Source organism: Amblyomma americanum, chromosome 2 (assembly GCF_052857255.1).
Source record: "Amblyomma americanum isolate KBUSLIRL-KWMA chromosome 2, ASM5285725v1, whole genome shotgun sequence".
Classification (NCBI taxonomy): Eukaryota; Metazoa; Arthropoda; class Arachnida; order Ixodida; family Ixodidae; genus Amblyomma; species Amblyomma americanum.
In genome coordinates, this window is record NC_135498.1 from 211,403,467 (window position 1) to 211,417,060 (window position 13,594).

The following is a 13,594-nucleotide window of genomic DNA, read 5'->3' on the forward strand; positions in this document are numbered from 1 at the left end:
GAGTGCTAATGGCTGACAACAAGGAAGACTTGCGGAAGTTGATAGACATAAATTGCACAGAGAGAGATAGATTGGATTTCATGTTTAGTAAAGAAAAATCTGCAGTCACGATATTTAATGATCAGGGCGGCGAGCTTAGAATACAGGAGTTAACTCTAGAAGTAGTGAATCATTACAAGTATCTTGGGGTGTGGACAAATAACGGTGCTGAGTATCTGACAGAGCATGAAAAATATGTAATGAATAAATCTAGTAGGAATGCAGTAGTCATGAAAAATAGGGCACTGTATAATTACAACAGGTATGAAGTGGTAAGAGGGATCTGGAAAGGGGTGATGGTTCCTAGCCTGACTTTCGATAATGCGGTCCTGTGCACGAGACCAGATGTTCAAGGAAGGTTAGAAATCAAACAACGTGGCGTAGGGAGGCTAGCTTTGGGAGCACATGGCAATAGACCAAATCAGGTGGTACAGGGTGATATGGGATGGGCGTCATTCGAGAGCAGAGAAGCTAGCAGTAAGATAGCGTTTAAAGAGCGATTGAGAAAAATGGGGGAAAAGCAGTGGGCTAGGAAAGTTTTCAGATACCTGTACATAAGGAATGTTGACACGAAATGGAGAAAGCGAACTAGAAAATTAACAAGCAAATATCTGGACAGCAGTAGGGGGTAAGTAAGCAATTACCGATTAAGAAAAATGTTAAAGAAACAGAGAGAGCTCTGCGGAAAACAGGGAGGCTGACGAAATCGGCACTGGGAACATACAGGATCTTTAAGCAAGAAATTGCCAAAGAAAATATTTATGATAACTGTTGTGTGCGCGCGAAACCAAGCACGCGTGTTATCGCGTACTGCCTGCGCATGCTCACTGCCCGGCTTTCTCTTATCGGGTAGCCCCTGCTGGCTTTAAAAGACCGCTCGCACGGGCCCACCGCGCTCAGTATGTAACCTGTTGGCTTCCTGCCAAGTAGCAGGAATAAACGTTCTTCCGATGCTACCTCTACCCCGCCCAGTTCTTGGATGCCAGACATGACATAGTGGCGACGAGGATGGGATGACCGCCGTACGGAATTCGCAGTGTAAAGAACCTGGCCTCTGTGTAAAAAAGCTTCCCGCCACGACGATTTCCCTGCGGTGAAATTCCTGAAACTGGCATCACTGTAGCCGAAACTTCCAAGTGAGTCATGGGTCACATCGGCTACATTGAACCTTTCGACGAGACCACGAGCGACTGGCGCTCGTACGAGGAAAGGTTAAAGGCCTATCTTTCGGTCAACGATGTTCCAGTAGCAAAGAAGGTTCCTGCTTTCCTAAGTCTCATCGGCGCGAAGACCTACGCGCTGCTCAAGTCGCTGACGGCACCGGACGCACCGTCGTCACGAGAGTTTGACAGTCTTCTGAAACTCCTGAGCGATCACCTGGCGCCGCAGTCGTCCGTCATCGCAGAGCGTGCGAAATTTTACAAGCGGTCACAGCGAAGCAGTGAGTCCATCGCCGAATTTGTCGCGGAACTTCGAAGGCTGGTGCAGAGTTGCGAATTTGGAAGTTTCTTGGATGAAGCGCTCCGGGACTGTTTCGTTTGCGGCCTGCTCCGCGAGGACATTCAGCGTGTGTTGTTCACGGAAGACAAAAAGCTAACCTTCCAGAAGGCCGTAGATAGAGCTCTTGCCATGGAAACTGCAATGAAAAGCGCGGCGTTCACGCATAACGGCGTATCCCCGGCGTACGAAGTGAATAAGGTTCGACGCGAAAAGCAGTCTGTGATGTCGCCAAGCTGTTTCCGTTGCGGGTCACCCAATCACTCTAGTGAAGCGTGCCCTCATATCGGCGATACATGTTATAATTGTAACCGGAAAAAGCATATTCAACGCGCCTGCACGAAAGGACAGAGAGCTAGGGAGGCAAAGCCTCGGAAACGTGTGAAGATGCTCACGTCCGTCCGAAACGAGTCGTCTGTCCCACTTCAGTCAGTCAACGCAGACCCGTTTACTATACCCGTGAACGTTGACGGTGTCCTACTCACGATGGAGCTTGACACCGGCGCAGCCGTATCCGTCATATCATGGCACGAATTTCAGAGGCTGTTTCCACGTAATCGACTTCAGCCAGCTACGTTAAAGCTGCACACGTATACTGGGGCCGTAGTAACACCGAAGGGTATGGCGAAAGTCGTCGTGCACCACAACGGCCAGAGCGTGGAGCTTCTCCTGTACGTCGTGCACACTACAGGACCGGCACTCCTCGGCAGAGAATGGTTGCAAGATATTCGTCTGAATTGGAAGAACCTTATTTTTTTGAAGCACCTTGGTCCCTCTCGAGAAATGTCAAAACACTGGCAAGAAAAGCTGGAAGCCATGCTAGACAGTCATTCCGAACTTCCAAGGACGAGCTAGGTACCATCACGGAAGAGCAGGCCGAGCTTGTCCTTCGCGAAGGGTCACAGCCGAAGTTTGTAAAGGCAAGAAGCGTTCCCTTTGCTCTGCAAGGTGCAGTAGAAGCTGAACTTGCGAAAATGGAAAAGCTTGGCATCATAACGCCTGTTGCTACAAGCGAATACGCGACGCCCCCCGCCGCGGTGGCTCAGTGGTTAGGGCGCTCGACTACTGATCCGGAGTTCCCGGGTTCGAACCCGACCGCGGCGGCTGCGTTTTTATGGAGGAAAAACGCTAAGGCGCCCGTGTGCTGTGCGATGTCAGTGCACGTTAAAGATCCCCAGGTGGTCGAAATTATGCCGGAGCCCTCCACTACGGCACCTCTCTCTTCCTTTCTTCTTTCACTCCCTCCTTTATCCCTTCCCTTACGGCGCGGTTCAGGTGTCCAACGATATATGAGACAGATACTGCGCTATTTCCTTTCCCTCCAAAACCAATTATTATTATTATTATTATTGGTACCGGTAGTGAAGAGGGATGGAAGCCTCCGACTGTGTGGCGATTATAAAACCACCGTCAATCCCTGTCTGGAAGTAGACCGCTACCCGCTACCTCGGATAGATCACCTTCTAGCAGCGCTTGCAGGAGGAGAGGAATTTTCGAAGATCGACCTGAGTAGGGCTTACCAGCAGGTAGTTATGGCGGAAAGCTCCCGGAAACTACTGCCGTTAAACACACATAAGGGCTTGTATACTATGAACCGTCTGGCTTTCGGCATTTCGTCCGCCCCAAGCATATTTCAAAGAATTATGGACAACATGCTGAAAGGGTTGGAAGGAGTCAGTTGCTACCTTGACGACATCCTGGTCACAGGCAAGACCAAGCAAGAGCATTTCCATAACTTTGAAGCCGTCTTGTCAAGATTGCAGGAACGCGGTGTGCGCATCCGGCGCGATAAGTGCTCGTTCTTTCAACGAGAGCTCCGTTATCTGGGCAACGTCATCAACGCCGAGGATGTTTGCGCATCGCCTGAAAAGGTATTGGCACTGCTAAATGCGCCTGCTCCAAAAGACAAGCAGCAACTGCAGTCATTCCTTGGGATGGTCAATTATTACGGCAAGTTTGTTCAGCGTCTCTCGACTTTGGCACAGCCGTTGTACAGGCTGCTAAAGCAAACAAAGGAGTGGACGTCGGATGCGTCATGCCAGCTTGCTTTCACGGAGATAAAAGAAGCTATGGCTTCCCCTCCAGTTCTTGCCCACTATGATCCGAAGCGACCGCTTCAACTTGCCAGCGACGCATCTCAGTACGGCATAGGCGCAGTTCTTTCGCAGAAAATGACAAATGGATCAGTTCCACCGGTTGCCTACGCATCCCGCACAATGTCAAGTGCCGAAAAGAACTACCGTCAGATCTAGAAAGAAGCCCTTGCCCTCGCATTCGGCGTAAAAAAGTTTCACTTCTACGTCTACGGAAGGTTCTTCACGCTTGTGACTGACCATAAACCACTGCAAACAATTTTCGGCCCGAAAACAGGCATTCCCGCGATGGTAGCTGCCCGCATGCAGCGTTGGGCGCTGACGCTGTCAGCCTACAACTATGCTCTTGAATTCAAGAAATCTACTGATGATGCGGAAGCAGACTGTCTATCGCGCTTGCCGCTCGACAGCAGCGAAAAGCAATCGGCAGAAGAAAGCGAAACTTTTTATTCGCTTCGTTTTGAAACGCTGCCTGTCACAGGCCAAGACATCGCTCGTGAAACGAGGCGTGATCCTTTACTAAGCAAGGTACTGAACTTCACAAGTGCTGGCTGGCCGTCGCATGTCGCTGAAAAGGAGTTGAAACTTTTCTTCGACAAGCGTTTGGAGCTCACAGTTCATCAAGGGTGTTTAATGTATGGCATGAGAGTAGTCGTGCCTCCAAAACACCGAGCCTTCTTACTTGAGGAACTTCATCAGGGTCATCCCGGTATCGTAAGATGCAAAGAACTCGCGAGGAGCTACGTATGGTGGCCTGGTATCGACGCGGACCTAGAGCAACACGTGAAGAAATGTGCAGAGTCAGCAGCAACGGAATGAACCAGCACCGGCTCCGCTTCATCCATGGTCATGGCCGACTTCGCCGTGGCAAAGAGTTCACTTGGACTTTGCTGGACCCATGAAAGACAAAATGTTCCTTGTTGCTGTGGACGCACTCTCAAAATGGCCGGAAGTTTATGTCATGCAGAAGACTACGGCGTACCACACAATTCAGTGTCTCCAAGACCTGTTCTCTCGTTTTGGCGTATCCGAATAGTGACCGACAACGGACCACAGTTCGTTTCCGAAGAATTCAAGAGCTTCGTCAAAGGCTTCGGTGGTCGTCATATTGTGAGTGCAGCGTACCATCCAAGCACGAATGGCCTTGCGGAGAGATTTGTACAGACAATGAAATCTGCGTTGCGGAAAGGACGACCCCAAGACTCCTTGCACGCAACCTTACAGACGTTCCTCATGACGTACTGCAACACGCCGCATGCGACTACAAGAGAAACTCCAGCAAACCTTTCTGTAGGTAGACGACTGCGCACGAGACTCGACGCAGTCAAGCCTTCTGTAGGGGGAAGAGTGGCTCAGCAACAGCTCTCCGATGTGTTGCGACGCAAGGCACGTGAGCGACTTTTCAACATCAACCATGAGGTCCTCGTGAGGAATTACAGAGGTCCTGAGAAATGGGTCCCTGGCACTATTATTCAGCAGTCTGGCCCCGTTTCATTCAAGGTTCGAGTTAGGACGAATCGTGGGGTGCTCATTTGGCGTCGTCATCAAGACCAGCTACTGCTCAGCATCGACAGCTCAAAGCAGAGCATCATGGAAGATTTTATTCCAGATTCCAGGGATCCTGAGAGCGACACCGAGCCACTTCCAGCTGCGGCCCCTACGGCAACGAACGACCCTCCAGGGGAGCGAGGCTATCCACAGAGGGACCGGCGACCTCCTGATCGATATCAGCCATAGCATTAGTTGCATTGTATAATGTAGCAAAAGGACTTTGCGCTCATTAGGAGGAAGGAGATGTTGTGTGCGCGCGAAACCAAGCACGCGTGTTATCGCGTACTGCCTGCGCATGCTCACTACCCGGCTATCCCTTGTCGGGTAGCCCGTGCTGGCTTTAAAAGACCGCTCGCACGGGCACACCGCGCTCAGCATGTAACCTGTTGGCTTCCTGCCAAGTAGCAGGAATAAACGTTCTTTCGATGCTACGTCTACGCCGCCCAGTTCTGGAGTATCTGACAGAGCATGAAAAATATGTAATGAATAAATCTAGTAGGAATGCAGGTGTCATGAAAAATAGGGCAGTGTATAATTACAACAGGTATGAAGTGGTAAGAGGGATCTGGAAAGGGGTGATGGTTCCTAGCCTGACTTTCGATAATGCGGTCCTGTGCACGAGACCAGATGTTCAAGGAAGGTTAGAAAGCAAACAATGCGGCGTAGGGAGGCTAGCTTTGGGAGCACATGGCAATAGACCACATCAGGTGGTACAGGGTGATATGGGATGGGCGTCATTCGAGAGCAGAGAAGCTAGCAGTAAGATAGCGTTTAAAGAGCGATTGAAAAAAATGGGGGAAAAGCAGTGGGCTAGGAAAGTTTTCAGATACCTGTACATAAGGAATGTTGACACAAAATGGAGAAAGGAGACTAGAAAATTAACAAGCAAATATCTGGACAGCAGTAGGGGGGTAAATAAGCAATTACCGATCAAGAAAAATGTTAAAGAAACAGAGAGCTCTGCGGAAAACAGGGAGGCTGTCGAAATTGGCACTGGGAACATACAGGATCTTTAAGTAGAAATTGCCAAAGAAAATATCTATGATAACTGTAGGGGAAGATCTTTGTTTTTTGAGGCCAGGATGGGAGTTTTGCGAAATAAGACATATAGAGTCAGGCATCACGAGATAGATACGTTGTGCGTGGTGTGCGGAGAGGAGGAGGAAACGGCTGAGCGATTTATACTTTTCTATCAAGGGCTTCACCCAACAGTGGAAAGCAGCGGAGCTGATTTATCCAAGGCATTAGGGTTTAAGGACAGTGAAGGGAAAGTAGATTTTAAGCGGCTAGAAGTAACCAAGCGCAGGTTATCTGATCGGTGGCTAAAATCAAGACAAGAGTAAAATTTCATAAGTCATGTCTATGTGGCTTGAGCCACCGAGCGATTTAAAGGGCCTTATCCATCCATCAATCCATCCATCCATCCATCCATTCAGCCTCATTCATCCATCCATCCACCCACCCACCCATCCCTCCATCCATCCATACACCTATCCATCCATCCAACCATCCATCCATCCATCCATCCATCCATCCATCCATCCATCCATCCATCCATCCACCCACCCGCCCACCCACCCGCTCATCCATCCATCCATCCATCCATCCATCCATCCATCCATCCATCCATCCATCCATCCATCCATCCATCCATCCATCCATCCGTCCGTCCGTCCGTCCGTCCGTCCGTCCGTCCGTCCGTCCGTCCGTCCGTCCGTCCGTCCTTCCTTCCTTCCTTCCTTCCTTCCTTCCTTCCTTCCTTCCTTCCTTCCTTCCTTCCTTCCTTCCTTCCTTCCTTCCTTCCTTCCTTCCTTCCTTCCTTCCTTCCTTCCTTCCTTCCTTTGTTTTCTTTTTTTTCCAGCTTGTTCGTCATGGCGTCGTAGCGTCGTGTTGTGCGCGCTCCAGGGTTTTACGAGAATGCGTTGCCGACCGCATTTTTCGAGGTACCGTAGTGAACTGAGGTGTTTTTAGTGTGCACATATGACTGGAAAAGTGCGCAGGTTGGTTCACGGCTGTCCAAGTACCGCATATGACGTATCAGGACAGAAGCAGCCGCTCTGCCGAATGCGTTTGGTTGTTCTAGATTGGCAGAAATGGCGGTGCTCGCTCACATTGCAAAGAGTTGAAGTCAGAAGTTATGGGTGAAGTTATTATGTTCGCGTGTTCATGCGCCAGAATGTATTTGCAATGTAGCACTCGTTGTGAAGTCGGCGTTAGTGAAAAAGTCGAGCGTTGCCGTGATGTGGAGACGTAGACCAGCTCAGCACTACCACGCACCTGCCTCGAATGGTGAGCGATCCCATTTCTTCATGCATGCTGGTTCGCATTTTAAAGGATATATTATGGAAGAGCGGTCTCAGGGCTTGCCGTTTATAACTATCTAAGTGCCAAGATCAGCAGTGCGACAGGCCGCTCTTTCCTTGTACCCTAGGAAGAGAAGCAGCGCTGAACATAGTTCTCCGAGAATCATTGCGCACACAGCTGTTTTTGTTTTGGCGAAACGAATGTTGCAGAGTACTGCCGCGTGCTGCTTAAGAGCTCTAGTATGTGTGTTCTGTCAAATTTAAAGCCCGTTAAGCCGCGGCAAAGGCTGAGTGTTTACGGCGTTTGGCTGCTGTCTCGAAAGACGCGGGTTCGATCCCGGCCACGGCGGTCGAATTTCGATGGAGGCGAAATTCTAGAGGCCCGTGTACTGTGCGATGTCAGTGCACGTTAAAGAACCACAGGTGGTCGAAAACTCCGGAGCCCTTCACTACGGCGTCCCTCATTGCCTGAGTCGCTTTAGGACGTTAAACCCCATAAACCATAAAGCCGTTAACGCTATTCCGTAAAATTCCTTGCCCTACGGTTCATTCGTGCGTGGTAATTTTGGCAGCTGTGCGTAGGCATTGTACCGTATCTCCGCGTAAAATGCATTGCGTAAGCGTGACGTCCGAGATTAACTTTCAATTTTTTCTGCTGCACAGGCGCTGACTGCCGGTCGTTTTGTGCATCAGGCCGCTTTTCAGTTTGTGGTCGCTGCCATTTATTTTGGTTATTAGTTGTTTTTAGAAGCGCACCCAGATTAACGAATCCTGTGCTGTTCAAGCTAGGTATATTTAGCTTCTTTTTCAAGTTCTTAAATGTTCATTGTGCGGCAATAGTGACCTAATTAATAAATTTTGGCTGTCTGTAATCGTGATGGTACTAAATGAATTGCAGGGGAAAACATCCACACACGCATGGGAGCCCACAGCTTTCACCTTGGTGCCACTGGGAAATATTCATGAGCAGTATGGAAGCAAACGTGCGTTTAAGGTTTTCAGCAAACTTCTTTTTACGTTGTATGTTTGGTTCTCTTTTGGGCCACTTTCTCTTTTCTTCATCAATCGGCTTCACGGAACAGGGTAGATAGCCTAACTGTGCCCTCATTTGCTTGTAAATCCTTGCTAGTTCGTAGTCAGCATAGGATTATTGCAAACCAGTTTGTGTGTTGTTGAAAGTAGTGTTCTGAAACCCTGCATTAAACGAATAACTGCGAAATGTGTGGATGATTTTTTACATTTCTATAATATTCAACAAGAAATTTTTTCAATACCTTGTGCTTGGCGCATGATGGCCTCAGTTGCCTATGTGCCATAAAATTCAACACAACGAAAACAAAAGGCAAAGAATGTGATAAACTTGTTTCAGAGGTGACAAAAAATGTAAGAGATGTTAGCAAAAAAATTAAAATTTGAGGCATATTCAGCCATCTGTTGCGAGGTGACGTGGTCGTATGTTGTTTTCTAATGGCAGTGAGATTTATTTCTATAAGTTTGATTGGAACAATTTTTGTTCTAAGCCAGGAAATAAATTTTCAATTTGTGTCCTTGCATTCAACCCTAGCATTGCTCGCTGCACGGTGCTCCAGGTGGACGCTTCTCATATTTTGGTTTTCAAACGGTCCGCTGGCATGTTCATTCATATTTTGTCACTTTCAACTCGAGCATGATGCTAGTCCTGCATGCACCATTGAGAGACAGATTAAGGCTCGATATGCTGAAACTTGCGCATTCCTGTTAATGGTAGTGCTCTTGTAAACCGCCTAGTGAGTTCACCTTCGTTTTCTTCAATCAGTTGTTTGAGCACCCAGAGGGCTACAACACACTTGATTGTTTTCTTTACCCGTGTAAATGGCTCATAGAGGGTCCTTATTTTACCTTTGTACGGCCTGTGAATACTTTTTGTTGAAGCCAAGGGCCTCACAGTTCGTCAGTGCAGTCACGAGCACTCTTCGCATGTGACGTGGTGAAAAAGTTTATTCTACTGAAAAATTGAAATCGTTTTCATGGAATAGTAATGCAATGAGGCATTACTTTTTTTTAAAGAAATCGAGGATGGTTGAGTACTAAGTCTGTATCAGTTGGTCAGGCCGCAAAATGTGCTTCCCAGCTCTGTACTGTTTGTGTTGAGGAACAATAGCAGTTTTGCCATCCGGCCACTTCAGTTTTACTCTTTGTAAATGTACCCTTAAGCAGGTTTCCGTATTGCCGGACCTGGCGGCAGTGAAGCACAGCGCACCATTGCATTCGAGCAGTGGAGTGTTGGTTTTGTGTATATCTGCCGGCGGCGGCAAAATGTGCTGCAGTGAGGAGAAGGCACGGAGAAATGACGGATGTTGAACGCAGGGACTCAACTTTCAAAATTGTTTTCTCACTTAGAACAAAAATGCTCCAATTAAACATCGAGAAGTAAATGCCATTAAGTGAAATTTTGCAACTTTCAATCTTTCATAATTTAATTAGGATCACCTCATTATTTATCAAACAGCTGAATGTCTAAAAAAGCAAATTTTCTCAACTGTGGAATTCTTTTGCAGACATGGCTTATGCTTTTTGCTCTCTGAAACCTTTTTATCGCCTTCTCTGCGTTCTGAACAGCTGAGATAAATAGTTGGAATAACCGTTGTTAGAACATAAAATTTCATACTCCAATTTATATTTTGTACCTTCTTCCATGTTTTGGTTAAAAGAAAAGAAGTTCAATTTACTCCATGTAGAATTGCAATACTTTTTATTTATATAAGAAACAGTTTCACACTCAAGCGTAACAATGTTTTTTTTCACAAATTTCTTGCAATGCTAGGTTTGGCTACCGCTTAGAAACGCGAGGTGGCGGCTACGACACAAAAAAAAAATTATTCTGACAAAAAGAAGCTGAGCTAATGTTTGCCATATTAATGCAATGAAGCATTACTTTTTTTTAAAAGAAATCAAGGATGGTTGAGTACTAAGTCTGGATCAGTTGACATGGAATGACCCAATGACTTTTAAATGCCAACTTTGTGCTGGTTTGAAGGAGCCTTTATGATATTTTTGTAGCTCGATTAATATTGGAGTGTAGGCAGAATGCAATTTTTTCTGCTTGCATAATTTTAATGGTTCCATATCATTGCGTTCACTTTGCCTCTTGTGTGCAAAACTTGTATTTCTTTGTAACTAATTTTTCGTGTAGGCATTCAGCCCATATGAATACTGCTGCTCCTGACCAGTATACTTAACTGGAACAGTGAAGTGGTATGACTGTATGTACTTATGTTAAATTTTGGAGAAAATTTTATTCATTGATCTGACTGCTTGGGATTTTCATGTTTCGTATGTAACAGCAGATGAAATGCAGGTCTGTCCTAAGGATGAATGTGGCCATTTGTTAACACCATTTTACAGTAGCGATGTTTGCAAAATGATTTAGTCTATTTATCTAGTTTGTACTTTTGTTCACTACATGGTGCATGTATTCCTTAAAGAGAACCATAACTCATGGAGCAAAAAAACTTTGCCTGACTTGTTTGTTGTGAACATTGTGATGCCAGAGCTAGCATTTGTAATCTCCAAATGCACACGTTTATTTGTATGTATTTCTTCAAGAGTGGGTGCTAAAAGAAAACATCTGCTTGGAACAACTTGTGGTTGTTTTATAGATCTAGACTTCATCCCTTAAGAATGTGTGACAGTATTTTAGTCCTTGCAACACAGCATGCTGGGTAATAGAGCATAGGCAGGACACGGATACAACGCTGACGAACAACTGGGGACTTTATTGCGTTGCTCAAAATTAATACAGGAAGCATCATCCAAAACGCAGAGGAGGAAAGTCATGGAACCGTCATTTTGTCACATTTGTTGTGATTATTTATCCAGATATTCACTTTCTTTTTTCATTAACATTACTGATGATGTGTTTACGTAGGTTGAACAATTCTGATGTATGATGTACGTCTGGTGTATCTCGCGCATGAGCTCATAATTTTACATTCTCGAAATTGTTGAATGCACTCATAGTCCGACAAGTGTCTTGATACTAGGCTGCATGTCATGTCTGTGTTGCCGACATGTTCCATTAGATGTATCTTGACACACCGCTATTTCCCAACATATGACGGTCCTCATGACAGAAGGATCTTGTACACTAAGCCACCGTCGCATACTGTGAATTTGTCTCTTTGCTTCGTCTTACACCCGGCCGTGTTTGAAGCACCTTTGCAGGGTGTGTTGCTACTAATTTCAGCAACTTTCTGCGAAAACAAATGAGGCCATTGCAAAGAATTTCTGCAAGCTGCAAAAGAATGTCAGGGATCAAACATTAAGAAAGAAGCCCAAAAACCTGTGTGAAGCCAACAACTTGACCAAACTAGGGCTGGCTGTGAAGAAGGGTGAGGGCATAAGCGTTCTTTAAGGCATAAGCACAGAAGGATAACTGGCCTTTTGGTGTCATTATCTGTGAGCAAGGATCATGGCAGCCACCTTAGGGCGGTATGTGCAGGAATTGCTCTCCTTGCTCACTGTGGAAGACCTTTTCCTGGCAAAGAAGCCAGAAATGTGTGCATTCCTCTGGAACAGCTGTCCAGAAGAAGTGTCTATCCTATTGTAATCAGGGACTTATGCTGCCACATACCGCCTTGTTTGAGATGGTAAGGGAAGGCATTGATTCTGTGTGAGCAGTACGAATCCAGAACCAATGCGGAGTTAATGCGGATGGATTCCTGGAATTGTTAACCATCTATTTGCGTTCTACCAATGTAAAGTTTAATGATTTGTACATTCAGCGGCAAGGAGTATGCACCGGTTCCTGTATTGCACCAATTCTCAGTGACCTTCTGCGGACCTGCGTGTCATTATCGCCAACTAATAGAAGATTTTTTGCCACGAATATGATAACGACCTTCCGATTTGTGTACGACTTCCTAGTAATCCACAAGCTAGCCAAGGGCAACACAAAGACATTGTTGACATCTTTAAGACCTCTGAACTTCTAGGCAACTTTGAGCTGAGCAAAAAAATGCCAGTGGAGGTACAGATTCAGTTTCTGGATGTATGACTGTACATCGGAGAGGCCCATATGTGCTTGTGTTATCTTGCGCAGCAGAAAAAAAAGGCTGTGGCTACAGACGGACTGAAAAATGCCCTAAGCAGATTGTGTATTGACCGTCAGCAGGAAAGTGTCGAGTCCCAACTGACACGGCTACTTGAAGCTAGTTTCCCAGATGTCCTCATCTGCAGCCTTGGCTTCAATGTAATGAACGAAATTTTCCGATCTAGCCAACGAGGATTCAGAAAAAAGAACGAAGTTAGCTCTCATTGCATATGTGCACGGTGTCAGCCACGCGCTAAAGAAAGTGGTCGGCCGGGCTGCTGCGAACTTAGTATGCTACACACCCAGCAAAGGTTCTTCAAAGACAGCCCGGTGTAAGAAGAAGCAAAGAGACAAATTCACAGCATGTGACAGTGACTTGGTTAACAAAATCCCTTTGTCATGCAGACAGCATATGTTGGGAAAAAAGGCTGGCGTGTCAACATTCCTCTAATGGAGCATTTCGGCAACACAGACAGGATATGGCAGCAAGGAAGAAAGCCACGTGTTGTACAGTGAATGCATTCCGCGCTTTCGACGTTGCAAAATTCTGAGGAAATATAAGCGATAGCTCATGCGCTAGATATATGAGGTGTACATCATATATACGAATTCCTCAACCTGCGCAAGTACATCATCCCTAATGTTAGTGAAAAAATAAATTTACTGGATATATAACTTAGCCACGGCTATAATCCGTGATTATAAGTGGGTATATAATCACGACAGATGTCGCAAAATGACGATTCTATGACCTTAATTCTCAGTATTTTGTATGATGTTTCCTGTATTTGTTGCGAACAAAGCAATAAACTCCTCAATTGTTAGCGCTGTATATGTGTCATCTTGTCGGTGTCCTGTTACCCTGCGCGGTTTTGCTGAGAATCATGCACCAACTGGCCCGGCGGCTTTCTGTGAAGTAGTTTAGTGACCTCATGCAAATTTTTCCTAAGGGTTCTGAGTTTAGTGGCTACAGACAAGGAAGATTTGTTAACTTGGCACTGTTGCCTGCCTTTCAAGATGTCACATACTTGGTATAATAA

General features: G+C 46.3%; 1 protein-coding gene and 1 pseudogene across 2 annotated transcripts in view; both read left to right on the plus strand.

Moving 5' to 3' along the window:
• Positions 1-13,594, plus strand: part of LOC144119446 (neprilysin-1-like) — a 611,912-nt gene that overhangs the window by 292,891 nt on the left and 305,427 nt on the right. The gene's annotated exons all lie outside the window — the stretch shown is intronic.
• LOC144119371 (uncharacterized) lies at positions 81-6,523 on the plus strand (annotated as a pseudogene).